Source organism: Epinephelus fuscoguttatus, linkage group LG12 (assembly GCF_011397635.1).
Source record: "Epinephelus fuscoguttatus linkage group LG12, E.fuscoguttatus.final_Chr_v1".
NCBI lineage: Eukaryota > Metazoa > Chordata > Actinopteri > Perciformes > Serranidae > Epinephelus > Epinephelus fuscoguttatus.
The window spans coordinates 3,976,443-3,999,478 of NC_064763.1; the positions used below are offsets into that span (position 1 = coordinate 3,976,443).

The following is a 23,036-nucleotide window of genomic DNA, read 5'->3' on the forward strand; positions in this document are numbered from 1 at the left end:
CCAAACAGAGAGCCGCTAGCTCGGAAGCTAGCGAAGGCTAACTGGGTGTGTTAGTAGCTGAGTGAAGTGAAGCCTGAGGAGGAAGCACCAGTTAGCCCCTGCTGTCACTGTAGGCAGATTCACCCACCACAGGGGCGAGGAAATAAAACCTAAATAGCAAACTTAGTTTAGCAGTTAGCAATGTCTTTCACTCACTCTCGGTCTCTACTGTGTTTAGTTATTTCCCTGCTTTCCTGTTAGCATTAGCACTTACTCGGCTGCCACGCTAATGCTCCAACTGAGACGGGAGCCGGGCTCAAGCTTGTCCGCCATGCTCAGTGAGTCGGAGCCGAGAAGCGTGGGGACGTTAGCGTTAGCCGGCTGCTATGCTAACGTTCCGGGAGCCTGCTTCTCGGCTGCTTCTCAGCGAGCTCTGGCGTGGGGACGTTAGCCTTAGCACTAGTCGGCTGCTATGCTAACGTTCCAACTCCCGGCTCCCGGAGAAGAGAGGAATGTTAGCTTTAGCTCCCACAGTTAGCACTAGAGCTACTACGGCTACTGGAGTAGCTTGCAGCTATGGAGCGCTTCTACCAGCTCTTCTAGTCACTGAGCCTCGCCTCCATTTCAGCAAATATATTACATTTATTACAGGTACCATCATCATTGAAGTAGGCAGGGGAATAGCTAAACACAGCCGCCAGACTGCCCGCCAGGCTACATTTTACAATGCTAATTGCAAATTAGCTGGGCTGCCGGGCTACACACCTAACACAACCGAAACGCCTGACCCATTGCTGGGACCAAAGCTCCGGACATTAACCCATGCTACCATTGTAACATTAAATTTAATTGAATCGACATAGCGACATGTGCCTAACATTACTGTAAGACTAATCAAAACAGACATTTGACTTTATGTTGTACCTGTCCAGGAGAAGAAGAGCTAGCTCCGAGTCAAATTGTAGCCCCTTTAGCTCTTGCAGTGCTCTCCACCTTGGAAATGCAAGGCCAATGTTAATCCGAGTTCTGTCCCTTTCTTTATCCGACAACTTCTTCGCCAACAACCGTTGTTTCTTTAGAGGTAATGTCAGATCCTGGTCACAGGATCACATTAACGTACATGAACGTGCAGCCGGACCGGCTTGTAAACAATGGGCTGGAGATCAACACAGAGAGAGGGTGTGTGAGGTCATGCTATACTCCAGATGAAATTACACCTCTAGTTCTTCACATAGCAATTTTTTAATTCCTTCAGTCTAGAAATGATGAATTTCGCTTATTGCCCCTTTAAGAACCTCAGCACCGGCTAGGTCCTTTCCATGTCAGCACCCCAGTAACCAGCCCTATGTTAACAGAGAGTGGAGAGTCTACTGGAAAGGGCCGCGACAGGTTTTTACAGCTTTTGATCTGCCTCCCTAGTAGCTGGTCACTTGTCCTCTAATGCAGTTTTACACATGGTGATGTGTATGCATGTTAAAAGAATGGATGGACAAGACAAAGAGGGCTATTCTCTCTAGTTTTGCTGTGTTCCTTCTCTGTTCATGGGCATCAAAGAGGTAGATCTAACCTCCTATGAGGAGACAGGTAACCTCTCCCAAAAAACATTAACAAAAAAAAAAACAAGCCTCCATTAACATAAAAGCTGCATACTTTCATGTCAAGGTGGCTACTGTGAAATGCAAGAAGTTCTTGCTGGTTCGCCAGGCTTTGCTTGGATGCCAAGAATCACAAGCAACGTTTGGGTAGCGTTCCCCCCTCAGTGCAGGATACCCTGCAATACTGGAAGTCCCCATAACAACTGTTGAGGGGAACACTGCTGGGACAAGTGACCTCCTGTATCACAGTGTTCACTGATGTGTCCCTGACTGGATAAGGAGGGACCTGCCTGGGGAGAGTGGTGTGTGGCCAAATCTACGCACTCAAGCTACAGGCAATGTTTTTGGTCCTTCAACACTTTAGGCCCCTTTTACTAGAAGGTGCATGCTGGTAGGGGCCAACAACCACACAACAGTGGCCTACATCAACAGGTAGGGTGAATGCGGTCTGCTGCCCTGTTGATGATGGCAGAAAGCTGGTGGTTGTGGAGGGGCTCCATCTCAGGAGGCAGTATACGATAGGCGTGTTGCCCACTCTGGGCCAATTTCTCCAGGCTTGACTCGAGAGGGACAGGCCGAGGACTGCTGGACTGTCTGTACAGATTGTGCAGACTATCCAGGCGGTGAGAGCAGGACCTACCACTGCCTGTTTGAAGACAAAGTAGTTGAGGTTCCAACACTGCTACGAGGAGAGGAGGCTAGATCCCCTGTAGTATGCATTTAGTTCTATTCTCTCCTTTTTGCAGTGTTTGATGGACAGAGGGCTGTCTCATGCGACCATTAAAGTATATGCAACAGCCATCTATTCCTACCATGAGTCTTCTGGTGACAGACCGATCTTTGGCCACCCTCTTGTGAAGCGGTTTTTGCAGGGAATCTGGGGATGCGAGCCTCCTCCCTAAATTGGGTACTGCCATTGTTTCTCGAGGCCTTGGTGAAGGATCCTTTCATTCCTCTCTTGTCAATCAAGACAGCTTTGCGGTTTGCACTGACCTCAGCTAAGAGAGTTTATGAACTAACCGCCCTGTCAGTGCACCCCAGTTGCTTTCTGCTTCATGGTGACCACAGCAAGAGTACTCTCAAACCAAATCTCTCCTTTGTTCCCAAGAACTTAAAGGGGAACTAATGTTTTTTTCAACCTGAGCCCTATTTTCCGATCTACTTTTGTCTAAATGAGCGATAGGATGTTCAATATTTGAACTTGCTACTTTGAACTTTGAACTTGCTTGTTGGAATGACACAGGACTGGTGGAAAGGGATGGGTGTGTGTCAGTTGTGTCCCTGTGCACCTTGATGACTCAGGCAATGTGGTGCGCAGGGTATCTATTGCTTGTCTTTTGACCCCTGCAAGGCTAGGCCACGGCTCTACCTGGTTCAGTTGCATAATGCCTTGTTTGGCTAGGGCCCCCTACTTCACCAACTGTGGCAGCTTAGGTTATAAAGAAGTGCGGGTATTGGATAAAGTTAGAGAGACAAACAGGTACACTATTAATCTGGCTATTTTGTTAGGGAAAAGATTTTAAAGCTGTTGGTGTGGATTCTTTGAATAACAATAAATTTAGTATGTGAATTATACGTCATTTCATTTTGGAAAGATATATTGCAAACACAAAGAAAGATGTTAAAAAATACTCACAAAGGAGGGAAGGGTCAAGAATACTTGGTCCGTTTTTCTTCTTCTCTTTAATTACTCTGAGAAGTTGACAAGTTTATCAAAAACATTAACAATTAAATTAGCATACTATGAAATTAATATAGAGAGAAAAGAGAGGCACCTCTTAAGTTACAATGAAGGTTACGATATTGTAACCCTGGTTCTACTAGCACAAGTGGCGCACTCTGGCTAGAATCCCTGTCATTCGAACACCACCTGTTGAAAAAATTGTAGGATAGGAGACAGCAGTGTGTGCTGCTTCATATACTGTGAGGTCTTCATGTAATCAGGTAAGCATGTACTAATTTATGTAGATTTTAGTGAATGCGTGCTTGTGACTGGTGGAGAGTATTACCTATAGAGCCCAAGTAAAGGGCTCCACTTGTGCTCCAGGGCTCTATGCTAGCTTTTTTCACTAGGAGCACCGTGGCCCCTAACTGAAAATTTTAGGAGCGCAAGCAGAAAATTTAGGGGTGCACACCGTAAAAGGACTTGCATTGCAAGTCACATTCCCTATCATTTTCATTGTATTACTGATAAATAATTTGATAATAAATGCAGAAATGGCTATTTGCTTTCAATTCAGAGTGACACATTTTATTGCACACTTTTAAAAAAACAACATTAACAATATAGCTGTGGGGAGGGGGGGGGGGCAAACAACACAGGAGATTCTGTAAGTGTACCTTATCCATGTAAGTTCGCGGAGCCATTCATCCCGACTTTTGAATTTCCTGCCTCTCTTGGCCTGCTTCTTCAGAATCAGACTCTGATTCACTCTGTGTTTCGGGGTTTCTTTCGGGTTCAACAGGCTTGTGAGAGATGAAAAACGAATCAATGGTTTGCTTACCCGCAATTTCCACATACTCCATCTGTGCCGCGCTGCGGATCTGGAGTGACCAACAGCGCGTACCCTCACCTACTGGATGAATTTCTGGAGCGTCGTGCCTTGTAGCGGAGCCGCCCTGAAATGATAATTAACTTGAAGGTTGAACTTACCATTCACTCCCAAAACTGACTGACAACTTGTGCGACAGGATGTGACGTGATTTTTAAAAAATTGAGAGTTTACCATAATCTTCATTATAACTTAACAGGTGCCTCTTTTCTCTCTATATTAATAATATTATACAAATGAAAAGTCCTAAATCTACATTAATTTATTGTGCTTATAATCAGGCTGCTTAGGGGTAGTGCAACAGCTGTGAACACAACAGTCTCATAATGTTGAAATGTTGCCCGTGTACACAACTAGCAGACACAGAGCAACATTATCATTATTTTGGAGTTGTATTTCTAGTCATCTCCAATACTCACTCTCTTTAAATTGGTTTTGGTCTTTACTAACTCCTGAGGGATATAGCTGACTCTTTAGATGCTAAATGCTCCACGCCGGACAACAATTAGTAGCTAACTGATCTGTCTGCTGTTTGGTGCTGGTTAGGAAGTGCACAATGGGTTTATGAGACCTTCTCACTAAAAACAGCTTTTTGCAGGCTGATGAGAGCAGCCATAAAATTAGCTGAAATATGCTAAAACACTCTGCAGAGTCAGGTGATCGTTTTCTGTGGGTTCATCATTTGATACATTGTTAAAATATTGATTATAGCAGCTTCAAAAGAATCCTGCTAGTGAGACAGATAGGGTCTTCACCTAAGCCTTTATTTTCTTTAAAGTTAACTGCAAATGCACCTGGACTTCAAAGGAGAATACTCATTCTGTTAAGGCAGGCATGTCCAAAGTACAGCCCAGGGGCAAATGGTGGCCCACAGGCGGTCTTAAAATGGCCCCACACAATATTAGTTAATCAACCACAATCACTTTGCATTTTTTCCGTTTACCTCATGATGGCAGGACAATCATACACTTTGTAGAAATGCACCAAGTAAGAACTATGCAGGTGGAACTAATGTGTTTTCATAGACAGACAGCGAAGAAGCAAATGAACAGTTACCTAACAGCAGACATTTCCTGCTAGGTGCAAACACAGCCATAGCAAAGAAGTGTAAAGTCAACAGGGAGAGCCAATGCTTTCAAAAGCAACCACAGCAAATAACTAGAAAGTTATTGGGAAGTTCCATAACCGTCATAACTATAACAAATACAAATGTAATACAAATATAAAGATAAAAAAAAATTAGACGAGTATTATTACCAGATTTTAGAGTGCCATAAATAAGACTAGAAAAACACTCGGAGAGCGCAGACCTCCGGCAAGCAGCTTGGATTTCCCACCATTTTATTATTTTATCCACTTTGCTTCAACCGATCACCACCACCAACTTTTTGAGTTATTTTGCAGACAAACAAACAGACAAACAAAGAAACAAACAGACAAACAGACCAACACCGGCAAAAACATAACCTCCTTAGCAGAGATAAAAATCCTGGGAGGATCTTTTGTATCATTATTAAAAGCTCTTTCTCCTTATTTACAACACCTTTCCTACGTTGTGGCACAGAAATTTGTATAAATTATGGTAACCTAAGAACAGAAAGGCTTTGCACCCAATTCTTAAATTGCTGCTTAGCAGAAAATGTAGGGAATGTAGTGGGGGAGTTACATGGTATGTTTTTAAATTTGTGTCCGTGTCCGTTTAGTGCTAAATTATTACTGTTGCTTAATGGTGGTTTTGCACAAGAATTCCCACAGATCATCTGTAAGTCAAAGAATAGGCTATTATTTCAAAGATTTTCTGCTGAAAACTTTGGCTTTTTCTAGTAGTTTGAGTGATATATGCCAAATTTGAGGTGATATGCTCACTTTTTCATAAAAGCATGAAACTTGGTACTCTTGTACAGTTTTGGACCCTGAACATTTTCAGAAATGGAGTCACTTCAAAAATACTTTATGGTGGCCATCACGGTCATTTTACTTTCAGCCATAACTGAATACTGTATTTCATTCTTTTTTTAAAATCGTATTTCCTCAGTCTAACATGCTAACACAGAATAGGTGAAGCCTATCTAATGTTTTAATGGTCAGTGATTACAATGATACCATATACAGCATTATAAACTGTGCAGGTGAATAGTTAATGGTGAATTCAGTGATGCAAGATGGAAATTACAGTATCTGAGAACCTAGGCTAGACTTTATAATAACGTGTTGCATGCATGTTGTGTAGAGTATCATTATCCCTGACAATACAATGACTGTTAAGTGTCGAACAATAATCAATTTGACCTTTGCAACTTAGCTTAAAAGAATGTGTCAAACACAAAGGTTTACTTAGAAAATGTATTTCAGAAACACATTTGATTGTTTTGCCGTTGTTATTGTTCAGCCTATTCTTCAATGTCTCCTTTTTAAACCTAATTTATGGTAGAGCACTTGACACCTTGGATTAGTATCGCTCAACAGAGATGATACATTTTCGACAGAAAAACAGTGTCACTTGATACTTTTTTATATGATGTGCACCTGGAGAATTCTGTTATATTAAGGACATCAAATTTTGTCATGCAATGTGATTGGTAGTATTAGTATCATTGCCATGAAGACAGTACTTTTAAATCCACATTGACACTGACCTGCATTTAGTGTCTCTGTCCACAGAGCCAGCAGTCTGTCAGCAGCAGCTCCTGTGGAGCTGAGAGGACAGAGGCTGGCCCATTATACATCTACAGGCTGACCAATCTGCCTTCACCAGGCTGACTGTCAGTGGATATTTACTGAACCAAAATATTTTTCATGCCAGCACCACAGGAAGAAATCAACAGTGTTTTCATTTATTACCTCCGCCAAGTAGGTTATGTTTTCGCCGGCGTTTGTCTGTTTGTTTGTCTGCAAAATAACTCAAAAAGTTCTGAACGGATTTTGATGAAATTTTCAGGAAAGGTTGATAATGGGACAAGGAACAGATGATAAAATTTTGGTGGTGATCGGTTGAAGTGAAGTGGATAAAATAATAAAATGGCTGGAAATCTGAGCTGCTTGGCGGAGGTCTGCGCTCTCCGAGTGCTTTTCTAGTTGATTAATTGATTTTATTTTCAAATTTTAAGGCCTTGGATTACCAAAGACTTTGCAGTCTCATGGACAGGTATGTATCTGAAGTTCTTGCCAGTCCCAGATGCCACAACTTGCCTGGGTCATTTCCACTTGTGCACCCTGTAGTCTATCATCTCATCCACAATAAACAGATTGGATTGTGCGCATGAAGAGGCGGATACATCGATATTACTTCATGTGGTGAATGCTGCCAGAAAAAAAGATTTAAAAAACTCATGCTGCACGCAGATGTTGTGGTCCTAGCCACTGCACATGTGTCATAGCTGGACACGGAGGAGCTGTGGGTGGATATGGGACAGAAATCAATGGCATCAAATCTCCAGCAACACTTTTTGGATGCTTTTGATTTATCTCCATTCTCCAAGCACCTCGGAAACAGGTAAAGTTGCTCCAAAAACCCTCACCCTGTTTCTCAGTATTCATGGAATTTAGCACTGGCAAGAACTTACAGACACAGGCCTGCCCATAAGATTGCCAAGTCTTTGTCAATCGAAGGGCGTTCCTGTGTTCCATGCCTTCACTGGGTGTGACACAGTACCTGTATTTGCAACCAGGGGAAAGAATACAGCATGGGAGGCCCGAATTGTTGATGAAATGGCAACAGAGGCCTTCATGGCTTCATATTGAATATTGTTCTACTCTCTGCAGTCATTGTATATTCAGGGTTAATGAACGAAAGGATTAAGCTATTTAAACTCTGCACAACATGTCTACAATGGACATGATATTATAAAGTCTGGCCTAGGTTCTCAGATACAGTGATTTCACAGTATTCACCTTAAGGGTGTATGATGCTGTATATGGTATCACTGTAATCCTTGACCATCAATACACAGGGGTAGACATTATTCAGAAATGGCAGAAAGCAAAATGGCTGCCATGGCCACCACAAGGCATTTTTGCAATGGATCCATTTGTGAATTTCTGTTTCTACAGCATGTATCTGTGATATTTAATGTAAGTGAATAGCTAAGATGCTATAGTTGTTGGAAGTGTTTGGATGGTTAGACTGAATGACTAGCTCTTACATGTATTTCAGGAAATTAATTTGTTTCCCCTAGTAAACACTGAATGTGTGGCACTGCAACTTGTCAACAGATGACCACGTAAGTTGTTGCTACTTTACTGAAAGATCTGTACCTCCTCCACCTCAGCTTAAAATCATGTGTAGATAGCCTCTAATTAAACTTGATTTCTCACCTGAAGAGCCGATCTCCAGGGCTATGACTTGCCAGGCAATATCTTTTTGGCCATGGTCTTTATAATATCGGGATTGTGGGTCATTTGGCTCTAACACAGGAGACACAGCAACAGCTACAGAGTTCTCTTTGAGTCAGTGGTGAGGAGAAGAGTCAAGCTGCTAAAAGAGCAGAGAAAAAGAGCTGCTACAGGATTTGGTATACAAACAGAAAGCAAGAGCAGGGGAAAATGAATTTAATTCCAGGGGCAGCGAGGCTGGAATTAGAACCATGGCGTGAAGTGGCACATCCAGGAGTGTTGACATGTGTCTACAGATACCTTACAGATGATTCAGTCTTTGATTTGAGCAGTACCCGTATAAAACACATCCACTACACACAAATCAAGGCAGTTATTTAGTATGTATTTTTGACTGTCTCTGTTTGCAGTTAAGGTAAAGAAAGGAAAGAGATCCATCCCTTTAATAAGTAACACAGACTTTGGCTTGCTGCTCTGGGCCTATCAATGAACCCAATGAATCACAGTGTAAGCTAATCCACTAGGCCACACAGACACACAGATAGACAGACAGATAGATAAAGACTGGGGCAAACCACTAATGTGGCATTAAAGGTATTACATTCAACATTTCTCAAGTTTATGTCACATAGCTGAACTCAGAATGGGTCCTCAGGGGTGCACTGCGCCAAATCTTGATTTAAATTTTTTTCCTAAGTTATGTGTGTGGACCAGGAAGTCAGTCTTTTCTAATGGTGTAATACAACATTTTGAAGAATTTCATGCATACATGCCTTAAATCTTGGTGCTGAAAAGAAAGCAATGCAAAGCAGACCAGGGCTTGTTAAAGAGTTATCTCGTTAACTGCTCAGTTGTTTTCCACAGCACAAAGTTTCTGCAAATGTTTAAACAGGTTTAAGACATGTCCCACACACATTATGTTAGTCAGTGGCTACAGGACTGAGTGTACGAATGCACTTAAATTTTGACAGAAAGAGAAGTCTGTCAGGGAGATGTGCACATCATATTACACAACTGGACACACATGCGCGCGTGCACACACACACACACACACACACACACACACACACAAACCTCTGAGTCACGTCTTCAGTTTTCATCAATATGTTTTTAAAAACATCAAAAAAAGAGTTGGATCATTACTAGTTGTCATTGCTGAGTGTAACTATCTCATTTGACTTCAGCTAACCCTGTCTGCTGAGCATTAATGAGTTAGATGAAATGTGCAGTACAGTAATAGCTCTTGAGCATCCTGTTTCCTTCACATCTTGTTACTGTGGCTTTCCTAAAATCATCCCTTGCTCTACCCAGGTTGGTTCTCAAAATTCCTTCCCTGTATTAGTCCTTTAACACTTTGGACTACTTGGCATTGCTGGTTTTATCTATCTGTAAAAGTGAAGACTTTTTATCATTCAGACATAGAAGACTTTTACTTACAGTAATGTTACAGCTTCATTCAGACATGACAGAAGATTTACAGACAGAACTGCTTGCCCAAGTGGTATTTGACACCTGGAGCATAAGATGGAGAGAAGCCCCTTTTACATTGCCTGTTCAGACGAGAATATAAAGTGGCTACTCAGCCTTTCCTTTCTGTTTATAAGGTACAATCGTGGAATGGGGGGACAGAGTGGTCTCACCTTTAAGCCATGACGGGAGGCAGTAACAGTGCTGAAACAAAATCTGTATAAACAGGACAGAGGTAGGACTGGTGTGACGTTTTGAAGACGTGTTATGTGTGACGAGATTAGCTGCCCTATTACAGTTATTGTCATGTTAATGCCATTGTTATTGTTATAAAGCACTGCCAACGCGTATGTTATATGTCACACTGAAGGCCAATGTTGTTTAGTAAAGCCCAGTTCAGACCAATGATTCACAACAAGATGTAGTAGTTTCAGAACATTGCAGAGAAAAGCTGCAGCAGTGTGAACTGGCCAGTCTAAGTTGGACTTAAGCCACCTAATGGTGTCACCTGCAACTCAGCTGGTCAAATCACAGGTGGCTGGTTTTAGAACGTAAAGCACGCCATTTTGACTTGACTAGCGGACTACTCAAAATGACTGCAGACAGTGTGTTCGCCAGCTGCAGCAGGTGGTCTGTTCCCAATGAGCCTTCTGTTTCCATCTTCACGATTTAAGTGTTAAATGTTATGATAAAAAAGGTGACGGATTTTGAAACATGACAGGAATTTCAGTTGGGACTCTCGTTAAATTGTTGTCTGCCCTAATGCTGTGGGTTTGCTAGATATTCATTTAGTGATCCCTGCAGCATCAATGAATAAACATTATAATTTAATATGCAGTCATCTTACTAATATGTTAAATTGCCATCAGATTGACCTAAAAGGGTGCCAGTTTGAAAAGTAGGTCTAGAAAAGTAGATGTAAACAAATTTGATTTATTGCAGTTAACGGTACAGTTTGTGACAGATTCATCCTGCTTTGTCCACTTTTGAAAACTTGTCCGTGACAGCAATATTTCAGGAAAACTGCAGACTGCTATGCATTTTGTAGATACCCAGATCTTTAACTTTTTTAAATATGACCTAGAGACAAATTATAGTATACAATATTAGCAGCTGCCTCTCAAAGAGCTTTACCTCTGCACTGTGTTAAATCCCTCAGTGCCTAAATTAACTGTCTCAATTTGTACCCCAGTGGAACCAATTGTTTTTTGAGAAGTCCATGTAGACGAAAGATAACCCAAGTCATGCACAGTCTCTGCTGTCTCTGCGTCCACTGGGTCAAAATTACCATCAATCTGGACAGCAGCAGTGCAGGCTTGGCTGAGCACAAGGCTTGGTTTACAGCGCGGCAGGCAAGCTGCCACGCTGTTCAGTTCCTCACGTATAGTGATCTACTTTCAGTCACCACAGTTCTGCTGATCCCTCTGACTGGTTTATGTACAGTCCAATGCTGAAATTCCACAGTCAACTACAGTGATCTTTCACTGTGGAAATCTAATTTCTATCTTGTGGGATAGTCTTATTGCCCTCTGGCTTACTACTTGCCCTCCTGTGATATCAAAAACTGAAAAAGTGACTGTGATAGTATTCAAGATGATTTTCTGTGGATGAAAGAGCATTTTCTTCTTAAGAACTGTTAATAAAAGCTCACATATAGAACAATATCATTGGAAAAAAATACAAGTCCTCACTGACAATTCTGATCAGTAAGAGGTGAAGTTGTTCACAGACAGGTAGCTTTGTAAACACTTTATAGCTCACTGAGTAGCACATAATCCTTTCATGCAATCGCATTTTTGGACACTGCCATAAAACTACCCACTGATTTGCAACACTGGCTATGGTGCACAATGTTTTATTATGTATTATATTAGGTGTTTATTCTTTATTTTACAAAGCTTTTAATGGTCTTATTCAAACCTTCTAGGAGGTCACTGTTAGCAGTGGTGTTGCACTGGACTGCATTACACTGAAATGTGTCACATCAATTAGTTACATCAATCTGTGCATTAAAAAAGGACTATGATAGTGAATATAAGATTATAAGATGGGGCAGTCTCAGGCAGGGTCATCTTCAGGCTGTTCTCACAAATTGGATGTTTTCGTATGAAAAGCAATGCACCTAACTTCGTACAAATTCGCTCACAAAAAAAGCGGACTGTCGCCGGACTTTCCCCTGGAGCCACATGTTTGGATCTTTGAGTCATTTTAAGGTACGTTCTCACAATGTTTCATTTCCTAACCTAACCACAGTGACTTTTATTGCCTAAACCTAACCTCCAAAACTTTATGTTTAGGACGTATCATTCTTGGGCCACAGATTTGTAGGACATCATATGAAGTGTTGTGCATGCATTTTTCATAGGATATCATACAAACTGTTCTATGAAAAAACGTTTCCTTCCTGAGCCTCTTAGTGCTGCCTGATGTTACTAGTATCTCCTTCCCGACCTCAACAGGGAGAAAAGGAAGTTATCTGTGTGGTCTGGATCCTTAATGATTCTCCTAGCCTCATTCTTGCCGTGTCTGGAGTAAACTGAAAACGTGCTTTATGCAGGGTAGAACAGCATCTATGGTGTGTTCAGCTGAACAAACCACTCTTTGCAGGGCCTTGTGGTCCTGTTCTGTGCTATTTCCACACCAGGCAGTGATGTTCCCTGTCAGGGTGCTGTCGATGGCACAGGAGTAGAAATTCCTCAGTATTTGAGAGGATACCCTGAATATCCTCAGGTGCTTAGGTAAAACAGTCTCTGCCTTGCGTTTCTCAACACTGAGTCAGTAACGCAGCGTCCAGGTCAGGCCCTCAGTGATGTGGACACCCAAAGTACTTGAAGTTGTCCACCCTCTTAGCCGAGGACCTGTTATAAGTGGGGCATATTTTTCCCCTGCCTCTTGCTAAAGTCCACTGCAAGCTCCTTAATTTTGTTGATGTTCAGGACAAGGTTGTTGTCCTGACACCAGCAGATCAGGTCCTCTACTTCTTTCAGGTAGGCCTTTTCACTGTTATCTGTGATCAGGCCCAACACAGCTCTACTGTCAGCAAACTTGATTATGGTGTTGGAGTCAGAAGTGGCTAGACAGTCTACAATCTGTGTACAGGAGTAAAGCAGGGGGCTCAAAACACAGCCCTGAGGTACTCGGTGTTAAGGATGAGGGTGGGGGAGGTGTGTCCACCCACTCTCACCACTTAGGTCCGCCTGTCAGGAAGTCAGGGATTCACACGCACAGTGAGGTGTTTAATCCCAGCTCCCTGAGCTTTGTGACCAGCCTGTGGGGAAATATGGTGTTTAACCCTGAACTGTAGTCAGCAGTCAGTCCTTAATAGCAGCAGTCCTTTATAGCTTCCTCTATTTTCCAGGTGAGACAGGGTGGTATGGATGTGTGCTACGTCTTCTGCTGATGATGTATAGACATACTATGGCAAACCAGGGGAAACCTCTGAGTCAACCCTGCAGAGGGGGCAGACCCACAGTCCCAGGTTAGGGGAGGTGGTAGAGGGAGTGTTTTATCCCGTGCAGGTGCTGCAACCACTACGCACCTGGCACTGGTCACACCTGTAGCCTATCAAGTGATTAGAGAGAGAGAGATTTACTCGTCCTTCTCCCAAGCACTCAGTTTGGTTGAGGACAAGCAGCAGGCAACATTTCCCTGGTTTCCACATGACTGAGCATCCTCGGCTTACGTTGATGAACCCCACATCACAATGAAGCCATGTGGAAAGTTAGGAATATTTGTGACTCACCTGGTCTCTCTCTCCCTCCTCTCCACCCATGGAACTTGGGCCGCTGGGGAAGAGCTGGGTCCCCATATCTACTGTAATTAAATAAGAAAGCCTCACCGCTCTCTCTCTCTCTCTCTCTCTCTCTCTCTCTCTCTCTCTCTCTCTCTGCCACCTAGGACAGGTGAAGACTGAAGACAAATACCCCGGATGGGAAGAAACCTGAGTTACCGTTTGATCCCCCTCCCCTTTCTCCCCACTTTATTCATTAAAGACTCTTTGTTTTGCTGATAATCTGTCTCTGAGTCCCTATTTTATGTAAATCCTGCCTCTGGGCCCCTGAGTTGCCACATTTTGGTGGAGAATGCAGGCACCTTGGTGCAACGCTACAGATTCGTTATTCTTTTGTGCGCATGCGCCTGCGCGTGCAGCCTGTTGCAGTCGCTCCTGCTCTTTTTTCTCAGTTTTCTTACTTTTTTGCTTTATTAAGTTTGGTATTTGTGCTTGCTTTTTGTGATTGTAATTTTGAAGCTGCGCCCTCTCAAAACATGCTGACTGAGAGAGTTGTACTCATTTTCCTCACCCTGGAAATACTTATTTCATTCGGACCCGGCACCATTGCGCAACAACTTCATGGCCGCATTGTTTACTCCAGAGATCAGCTGATCACGCTGAGGCCGGCCGGCTTGGCGGCCGGAACATCGGAGATACCAGCTGAACTGTGGAGGAAAACACACAGAGGATGCAGGGGAGGAAGTAAACAGCGGCGGAAAAAAGCAGGGTTGAGACAACGGAGGCTTACGGAGAAGAGAAGATATAAGCCGTGTCTCCCCTCTCATCATGGGCAATGTGAGGTCACTGGCAAATAAGATGGACGAGCTGACAGCGGTCGCCAAAAGTCAGAAGGAGTACCGGGAATGTAGTCTGATGTGTTTCACTGAGACATGGCTTCACCAGGACATTCCCGACAACAACGTCTCCATCAGCGGCTTTCAGACTGTTCGGGCTGACCGGGACTGCACCGAGAGTGGTAAGCGCAAAGGAGGGGGGCTTGCTGTTCTTGTAAATAACCACAGGTGCAGTCCTGACCATATTTCTATTAAAGAACGAATCTGTTGCCCGGACATTGAACTGTTTGCTGTTGGACTCAGGCCGTATTATTTGCCCAGGGAGTTTTCACATGCCATTATTGTGACTGTTTACACCCCCCCCACCCCCCCACCCCCGCCAACCCGACGTCAGCATGTGACGTCATTCACTCTGCCATAGCCTGCCTGCAGACTAAACACCCGAGTGCCTTCATAGCTATCTCGGGTGACTTCAACCATGTCACCATGGCAACAACATTGCCCACATTCACACAGTATGTGAGCTGCCCTACCAGAGAGGAGAGGACACTGGACTTGCTGTATGCAAACGCCAAAGATGCATACAGCTGCTCCCCCCTCCCCCCTCTGGGTAGGTCAGACCACAACCTGGTGCACCTCAACCCCTGCTATGTACCACTAGTCAAGAGCCAGCCAGCGACCATGAGGACAGTGAGGAGATGGTTGGAGGAGGCTTATGAGACACTGCAGGGCTGTTTTGGTGTGACAGACTGGCAGGCACTCTGTGAGCCACATGGGGAGGACATCGACGGGCTCACAGAATGCATCACGGACTACATCAGCTTCTGTGTGGACTCCACTGTCCCAGCCAGGACTGTCCATTGTTACCCAAATAACAAACCATGGGTAACAAAGGACATCAAAGCCATCCTAAATGCAAAGAAGAGGGCCTTCAGAGCTAGTAACAGGGAGGAGGTGAGAACAATACAGGGGGAGCTGAAGATGAAGATAAGGGAGGCTAAGGAGAGGTACAGGAGGAAGCTGGAGAGGAAACTCCAGCAGGAGTTGAAGGCATCGTGGACAGGGCCAATGAACTGAATCTGTTTTTTAACAGATTTGACACTGCTGACCATGTGAGAAGACAGCTGATGAGACTCAACTCAAATAGGGCTGCAGGCCCTGATGGTGTCAGCCCCAGGGTGCTCAAAGCCTGTGCCCCCCAGCTATGTGGAGTACTTCAGCATGTCTTCAACATGAGCCTGAGTCTCCAGAGGGTCCCCTTGCTGTGGAAGACATCCTGCCTCGTTCCTGTGCCTAAGACGTCCCAGTGGCTCCAAGGACTACAGACCCGTGGCATTGACCTCCCACATCATGAAGACACTGGAGAGACTCGTCTTGGAGCAGCTCTGGCCCACGGTCAAGCCACTTTTGGACCCCCTCCAATCAGCCCCGACTTGGAGTTGAGGACGCCATCATCTACCTGCTCAACCGTGTCTACACCCATCTGGATAAGCCGGCGAGCACTGTGAGGGTCATGTTTTTTGACTTCTCTAGTGCGTTCAACACCATACGTCCAGCTCTACTGGGTGACAAGCTGACAGCAATGCAGGTGGATGCCCCCCTGGTGTCCTGGATTGTAGACTACTTGACTGGCAGACCACAGTATGTGCGCGTTGTGTGTCAGACAGAGTGGTCAGCAATACTGGGGCCCGCAGGGGACTGTCCTCTCTCCTTCCTCTTCACCCTCTACACCACGGACTTCAGCTATCGCACTGAGACCTGCCATCTTCAGAAGTTTTCTGATGACTCTGCTGTAGTTGGATGTATCACCAAGGGTGATGAGGATGAGTACAGGGCTGTTGTGGATAACTTTGTCACATGGTGTGAGCAGAACCATCTGCAGCTCAACGTGGCAAAGACAAAGGAACTGGCGGTGGATCTGAGGAGGACCAAGACACCGGTGACCCCTGTTTCCATCCAGGGAGTCAGTGTGGACATTGTGGAGAGCTATAAGTACCTGGGGGTACACACTGACAATAAACTGGACTGGGTTAAGAACACTAACGCTCTCTACAGGAAGGGCCAGAGCCATCTCTATTTTCTGAGGCGACTGAGGTCCTTCAACATCTGCCGGACTATGCTCAGGATTTTCTATGAGTCTGTGGTGGCCAGTGCTATGCTCTATGCTGTTGTGTGCTGGGGCAGCAGGCTGAGGGTGGCGGACGCCAACAGACTCAAGAAACTGATCCGCAAGGCCAGTGATGTCGTGGGAATGGAGTGTGACTCTCTGATGGTGGTGTCAGAGAGGAGGATGCTGTCTAAGCTACGAACTATCTTGGACAATGTCTCACATCCACTCCACCATGTACTGGTCAGGCACAGGAGTACTTTCAGTGGGAGACTCATACCACCAAGATGTACCACTGAGCGCCACAGGAAATCATTCCTGCCTGTGGCCATCAAACTGTACAACTCCTCCCTCTGAGTGGCCCTGTGACTATTTCACACACTGCAATAATTTAATCTAACTTGTGCAATAACCCCATTCACCCTGACTGTATATATTTTGTTTGTGTAAATAATCTTGTTCAGTTTACAATATATATATGTATATATATATATTTATTTAAGTTTATGTTTGTTAATAATTCCTGTTTATTTAACTCTATATTTGTTAATACTATTGTTTAAATTTCTTATATTTTCACGTATCTTTCCTCTCTTGCAAGGAGCACCTGTAACATAAACAATTTCCCCTTGGGGATCAATAAAGTATTTCTGATTCTGATTCTGATTCCCAGTGAAATAGTACTCGGAGGGAGATACACCATGCTATGGAGGACGCATGAGCCCAGCTCGCTCAAACCCAGACCCAGCAGGCCCAAAGCCTTAAAGCCTTACAAGACACTATGACTATACTGGGCCAGCACTTGGTGAAGCCTGAGAAGCGCACAGAACCCAGTAAAGTGCTAACCAAACAGAATGCTGAGGATGACATTGAGGCTTACCTGGAAGTATTTGAGAGAACAGCAGAGAGAGCAGTGGCCAAAGGCAGAGTGGGCTGGCATATTGGCCCTTTTTTTAACCGGAGAAGCTCAAAGGGCCTGTTGGGACCTTCCCTCCAGTGATGTGGACAAGTTTTACGTGTTGAAGGCGACCATTTTAGCCTATTATGGTCACAACCTCCTGACGAGGGCTCAACCATTTCACTCCTGGGCCTATGACTGAAATGCCCCAGTTCGACAACAGATAGCTACCCTGATTCGTCTGATCTGCAGCTGGCTGAGCACAAGAGACGGGCCTCCAGCCCTTGATAGACTTGCAATGGACCAGTGCATTCAAGCCCTGCCAGCTGATGCTAAACGATATGTCTCCTAAAGCAGTCCAGAGACGACTGATGCCCTGGTGGCGCTGTTGGAAAACCACCAGGTCACTGTCGAGTTGATGCGAAGCAGTCAGCGGGAGAATCCACGTCCAAGCCGTCCCAACCCCAGGGAAGACAAGCCAAGGCTGAGGAAGAGTGACCAGGAGGCGCCAACCCAAATACAGATCCCCCAGCAGGGCCAGATGAGGTCACCCCCACGGCGCAAACCTCTGATAAATCATGATCAAGGAGGAGTCCATGAGGAGTCCATGCCGACAGCTGGGTCAGCCGATGCCCAACGGAAGACTGGTAGCTATCTCACCATCTACTGGGCCCATGAGCACACAAAAGTCTCCAAGCTTCCCATTAGAATGCGAGGCCGTAATACAGAGGCTCTACTGGACTCTGGAAGTTATGTCAACCTTTTAAGGCCGGAACTGTCGACTGGACCCCAGGGGCCCCCTACTCCAGTCTCCTGTGTCCGTGGGGAATCACGGGACTGCCCCACCACTCACATCCAGGTACAGACCACGAGGGGTGCCTTTGAAGTAAGGGCTGGGGTGGTGAAGAATCTGCCGGTACCTCATAGGGCGAGACTGTCCCATATTTTGGCGTTTGTGGGCGTATTGCAAGCGAAACAGTGCAAGGAAGAAACCCCGGAGTGCCTGGAAAGTCAAGCCATTGCCGGCCTGTGCAGTGCCCTCTGGGGTCCCTGGCTCATCTGGAGAGAAGACCAGTGAAGATGCTCCTGGACCAGCAGGGGTCCTGGGGGAAGGAGATCCTGGATCCAATGAAGCCTCTTCAGAGGCCGTGTTTTCTGAGGCCTTCTCAGAATTCCCCCTTGTGGAGGAGGAACAGGGGCCCCACCCAGGGAAGTTTGGGAACGTCCAGTAAGAAGACCCCAACCTGGTACAAGCCAGAAGGAACATGGTAGAAGTCAAAGGGAAACGTGTCAAAGGGGTGAGTGTGATCACATTTCCACATTTTATTGTGAAAAATGGCCTTTTGTACAGGGTGGTGAAAAAGAGGGAACTCATTGTTGAACAGTTATTGGTCCCAAAATGTTATGTTCCCAAAGTGTTATACCTCGCCCATTCACACCTGTTGGAAACTCACTTGGGGAAAACCTACGACAGAGTCCTGGGCCGTTTCTACTGGCCAGGCGTGAAGAGGGCAGTCCAGGATTACTGCAAAAGCTACATAGAATGCCAGAAGACAGCCCCAAAGGTAAACTACCAGAATGCTTTGATTCCTCTACCCATAACTGACACCCCCTTCCAGAGAGTGGCCATGGATATAGTGGGTCCCCTTCCAAAGTCCAGTAGGGGGCATTGATATATCCTAGTCATCATGGATTATGCCACTCGCTACCCTGAGGCTATCCCATTACGTGCTGCTAATACTAAAACAGTGGCCAGAGAGTTGTTCCTCCTCTTCAGTCGAGTTCATAAAGGATCATAAAGGAGGTCCTAACGGACCAGGGAAGCAGCTTCATGTCACGAGTGATGAAAGAGATGTGCAAGTTGTTGAAGGTGGGTCAGTTAAGAATTTCTGTGTACCACCCGCAGACAGATGGTCTCGTTGAGTGGTTTAACAAGCCTCTCAAACAAATGCTGAGAAAGGTTATTGATGTTGATGGAAAAACTGGGACCAACTAATTCCTTTTGTCTTGTTTCCCATATGAGAAGTTCCACAGGCATCTACAGGGTTTTCACCGGGGGCCTGCTGGATCTAGCCCAAGAAGCCTGGGAGCAACAGCCATCCCCCCACCGTTCCATCATAGAGTATGTTGACCAAATGCAGGACAGGATGGGAAAGATATGGTCCCTCGTTAGGAGCATATGCAGCAAGCACAAGAAGCCCAAGCCAGAGTCAACAACAGAAAAGCCCAAGTACGGGAGTTCCGCCCTGGTGAGTTGGTCCTTGTCCTCGTCCCAACTGCAGAATGCAAGTTCCTGGTGGTACGGACCCTATGAGGTCATGGAGAGGGTGAGTCGATTGAACGATTAGGTCCCAGCCGTTTTGTGTCAACTCTTGATCTCACCAAAGGATACTGGCAGGTCCCCCTCACCGAGACAGCCAAGGAAAAGATGGCCTTCTCAACCCCAGATGGCCTGCACCATTCTAAGGTCTTGCCCTTTGGAGTCCATGGCACGCCAGCCACCTTCCAACGGATGATGGACCAAGTACTCTGGCCACATCGTGAGTACGCAGCAGCACACACACACACACACACACACACACAGGTGAGCACACTAGAGTGTGGTTTGGGCTGCATTTTCCTGACCGAAAAACGACCCAAGTGAGACAATTATAACTGAGCCCGTGCACACTGTCAATGGAGCGGAACCTATGTTGCATTCAGATGTTGTCACGTAAATAACAAATTCCAACACCTAAATAGGCCATAATACAATAGCACAGCACTGCTGCTGCTGCACGCCACCATTTTTTTTGTTTGGACCGACGCGTCGATGCAAATAATTTGCGTCGATGTATTTATTTACATAGTCCATGATGACGATGACGTCGACGCGTGGCCCTAGCCTTTATACACATATATATATATATATATGTATATATATATATATATATATATACGTGTGTGTGTGTGTATGTATGTGTATGTTTGTGTCTGTGTGTGTGTGTGTGTGTGTGTGTGTATGTGTATATATATATATATATATATATATTCATAATATATAGCATCTTGCTAGACAAATCAACGTATCCTCATGGAACAGTTTGTATGAGATCCTATGAATTAGCCTAGCGCCCCACAAATGACTTTATGTCCTTAATGTACAGTTATATGATGAACGTAAAGTTAAAGAGGTTAGATTTAGGAAAAGAAACATGGTGAGGACGTACCTTAAAATGACTTAAAGTTTACTATAAGTTCACACAGTTCTGAACACACATCTCCAGCGGAAAGTCCTTGTTTGTGTGACCTATCCACCACCCCAACCTGCTTCCTAACAAGACCGCTTAGGACTGCTTCCTTGTTTACTCGTCAGCACATTGATCACATGATCGCAGACTTTCAAAATACATGGGAAATGTACAAATTTGGGTGCATTACATTTTGTAGAAAAACGTACAAACAGTTTCTGAGAACGGCCTGGACAACATTTGTGTTAATTAATTTATCACTGTATAAACAATGTGTAGTAATATTATATCATCTCATGGTATCATATCACCATGTTACCATATCCAGGGGTGATTTCAGGTTGAGCCTGAATTACATCATTTAAGATTTCAAAAGAGGCCCCTTGAGCCCCTAACCAATGTGACACTGAGGAGAATAACCCTTTTTATATCTCTAAGACATTCTAGGCTCTCTTTTCTCCCCCTCGAGTCAATTTGCCTCTGCTTAAATTGTTACACTTCTTTTTCCAATGATTTTCCACTCAGGCAGGCTTACTGTAAAGGAAGAGGCAGGTGGACAGAGAGAGGCCGCATGGGGCCGGAGGTGAGGTGGACAGAAAGGGTGCGATAGACAAACAACTGACAGCCAGCAGACAGCAGCTCCTGAGGTTTCCATTACCTGAGACAGCCTGCTCAGCCACTGGCAGCCCTGTCACCTTAGAAGGAACAGCTTTCTCAACTTCATTATGAACCCAGACAGGAACACCAGTTATGCAATATTTACAATACTGTCAGAAACATCAATAACCAACAAAATATAGAAAAACACACTGCTAGCTATGAGGACTGGTATGATAATGTGATGGTGTCAATTGTAAAAACACTGCAGCTTGCACTTCAAAGCAACTGCACTCTTGCCTATCACTGCATGACCCCTATGAGCAATCACTAATCTTCGAAATTGAGTTTGTTTTTAGTGTGATGACTCGTGAAGGAGAAACTCTCTACACATTACCCAGTCTAGCTATTGCTTAGAATATAGTGGGCGACATCACATGGTGAAACAACCTAAAGACTAACAGACAATGATAGGAAAGTCAACAAACCAAAAACCAATATTTCACCATGACTGCTTGAATTCAGGGCAACAACCTTGTTTAGACCGATAAAATTTTGACAAAATGTGCAGATGCAGCCTGTAGGCCTGAACACACAATAGACTAGAGTCAATGAAAACAAAACACCCCCCCACAGGCACTAACTCTCCTCTCCCAATCACTCATACACACACACATACACTCACAGACAGGCTGGTAAATACTATCCATTACAGCATGTCCACTACTGTAGCCTCTAACTTTGTGATTGTTAAACAAGGTAATATAACAAAACTGTGACAAAACAGTATATTTCTCTGATCCTAATAGATGCGACAAGAGCTTTTGGCCTTCATAAGTCATTTAATAGCATCAATAAGAAAATAGTAATCTGATTCACTCAGGGTAAAAGAGAGCTCTCTGTAGTTCTTGACTTCCCTAAATCAAGTGGATGAAAAGGTTTCAGAAGGAGTCTGATCAACTATACAGTTTTACTGATTGATCGTGGGGGAAATGTGAGAGAAACGTGAGGTGTAGGATAGCCCTTTGTCTTGTGGCACCAGTGATGGCGCGCATATCATTGCCTGTATACAATGCTGCAGCATTGGTTTACTTGAACCGTCACATACGTGTGTGTGTGTGGGGGGGGGGTTACATTTCAGGATAAGTGTCAGTGAGTGTTAGTGGTGCACTGCTTGAATTTAGAGTCTAAACCCCAACATACGTTGTCTTCCTTGTGCTTAGATGCCACCAACTACAAGACGGTCCTAAGACAGAAAGGTCACACGGCAAACAGTAACCATTATTTCGATCATTGATTAATCTGCACATTATCTTCTTGATTAATCATTTTGTCCAGATAATGTCGAAAAAATTGCAAAACATTCCCATCACAATTTCAACACAAGCCCAACATGTATACAACAATGTCAGCAGTCTAAAACCCAGATACATTACAATTATTTAAAAAAGATAAAGCAAAGGAGAAAATAAATATACTCATAACAAATGTGTGGCTTTTCTTCTTGAAAAGCAAACAGGCTTCCCACAAATTTCATGGACAAAATTTGAAAACATTTCCATGACTTTTTAGGGAGCCGTAATAAAATTTTCATTTTGGAAAAGCATGCACTTCTCTGTGTCTGCTGCACTTGCTGGCCTGGTTGCAGTACTTGTCTGCACACACATACAGGAGTCTCGATTCCCATAACAAACACCTCTACACTACATCACA

At 44.5% G+C, this 23,036-nt stretch overlaps 1 protein-coding gene across 7 annotated transcripts in view; it reads right to left on the reverse strand.

The window, feature by feature from the left end:
- Window positions 1-23,036, reverse strand: part of slc8a2a (solute carrier family 8 member 2a) — a 115,336-nt gene that overhangs the window by 71,130 nt on the left and 21,170 nt on the right. The window contains exons 2-4 of one of the 7 annotated variants that reach the window (XM_049591503.1): window positions 4,148-4,193; window positions 3,915-4,040; window positions 3,211-3,266 (exon numbers count right to left, since the gene is read on the reverse strand). The exons of 4 other annotated variants lie outside the window; for them this stretch is intronic. The gene's annotated coding sequence lies outside the window, so the exon portion shown is untranslated. Of the gene's footprint in view, window positions 1-3,210; window positions 3,267-3,914; window positions 4,041-4,147; window positions 4,194-6,762; window positions 6,785-23,036 lie in introns of those variants that run through there. 2 more of the 7 variants (XM_049591505.1, XM_049591506.1) reach the window with 2 other exon arrangements.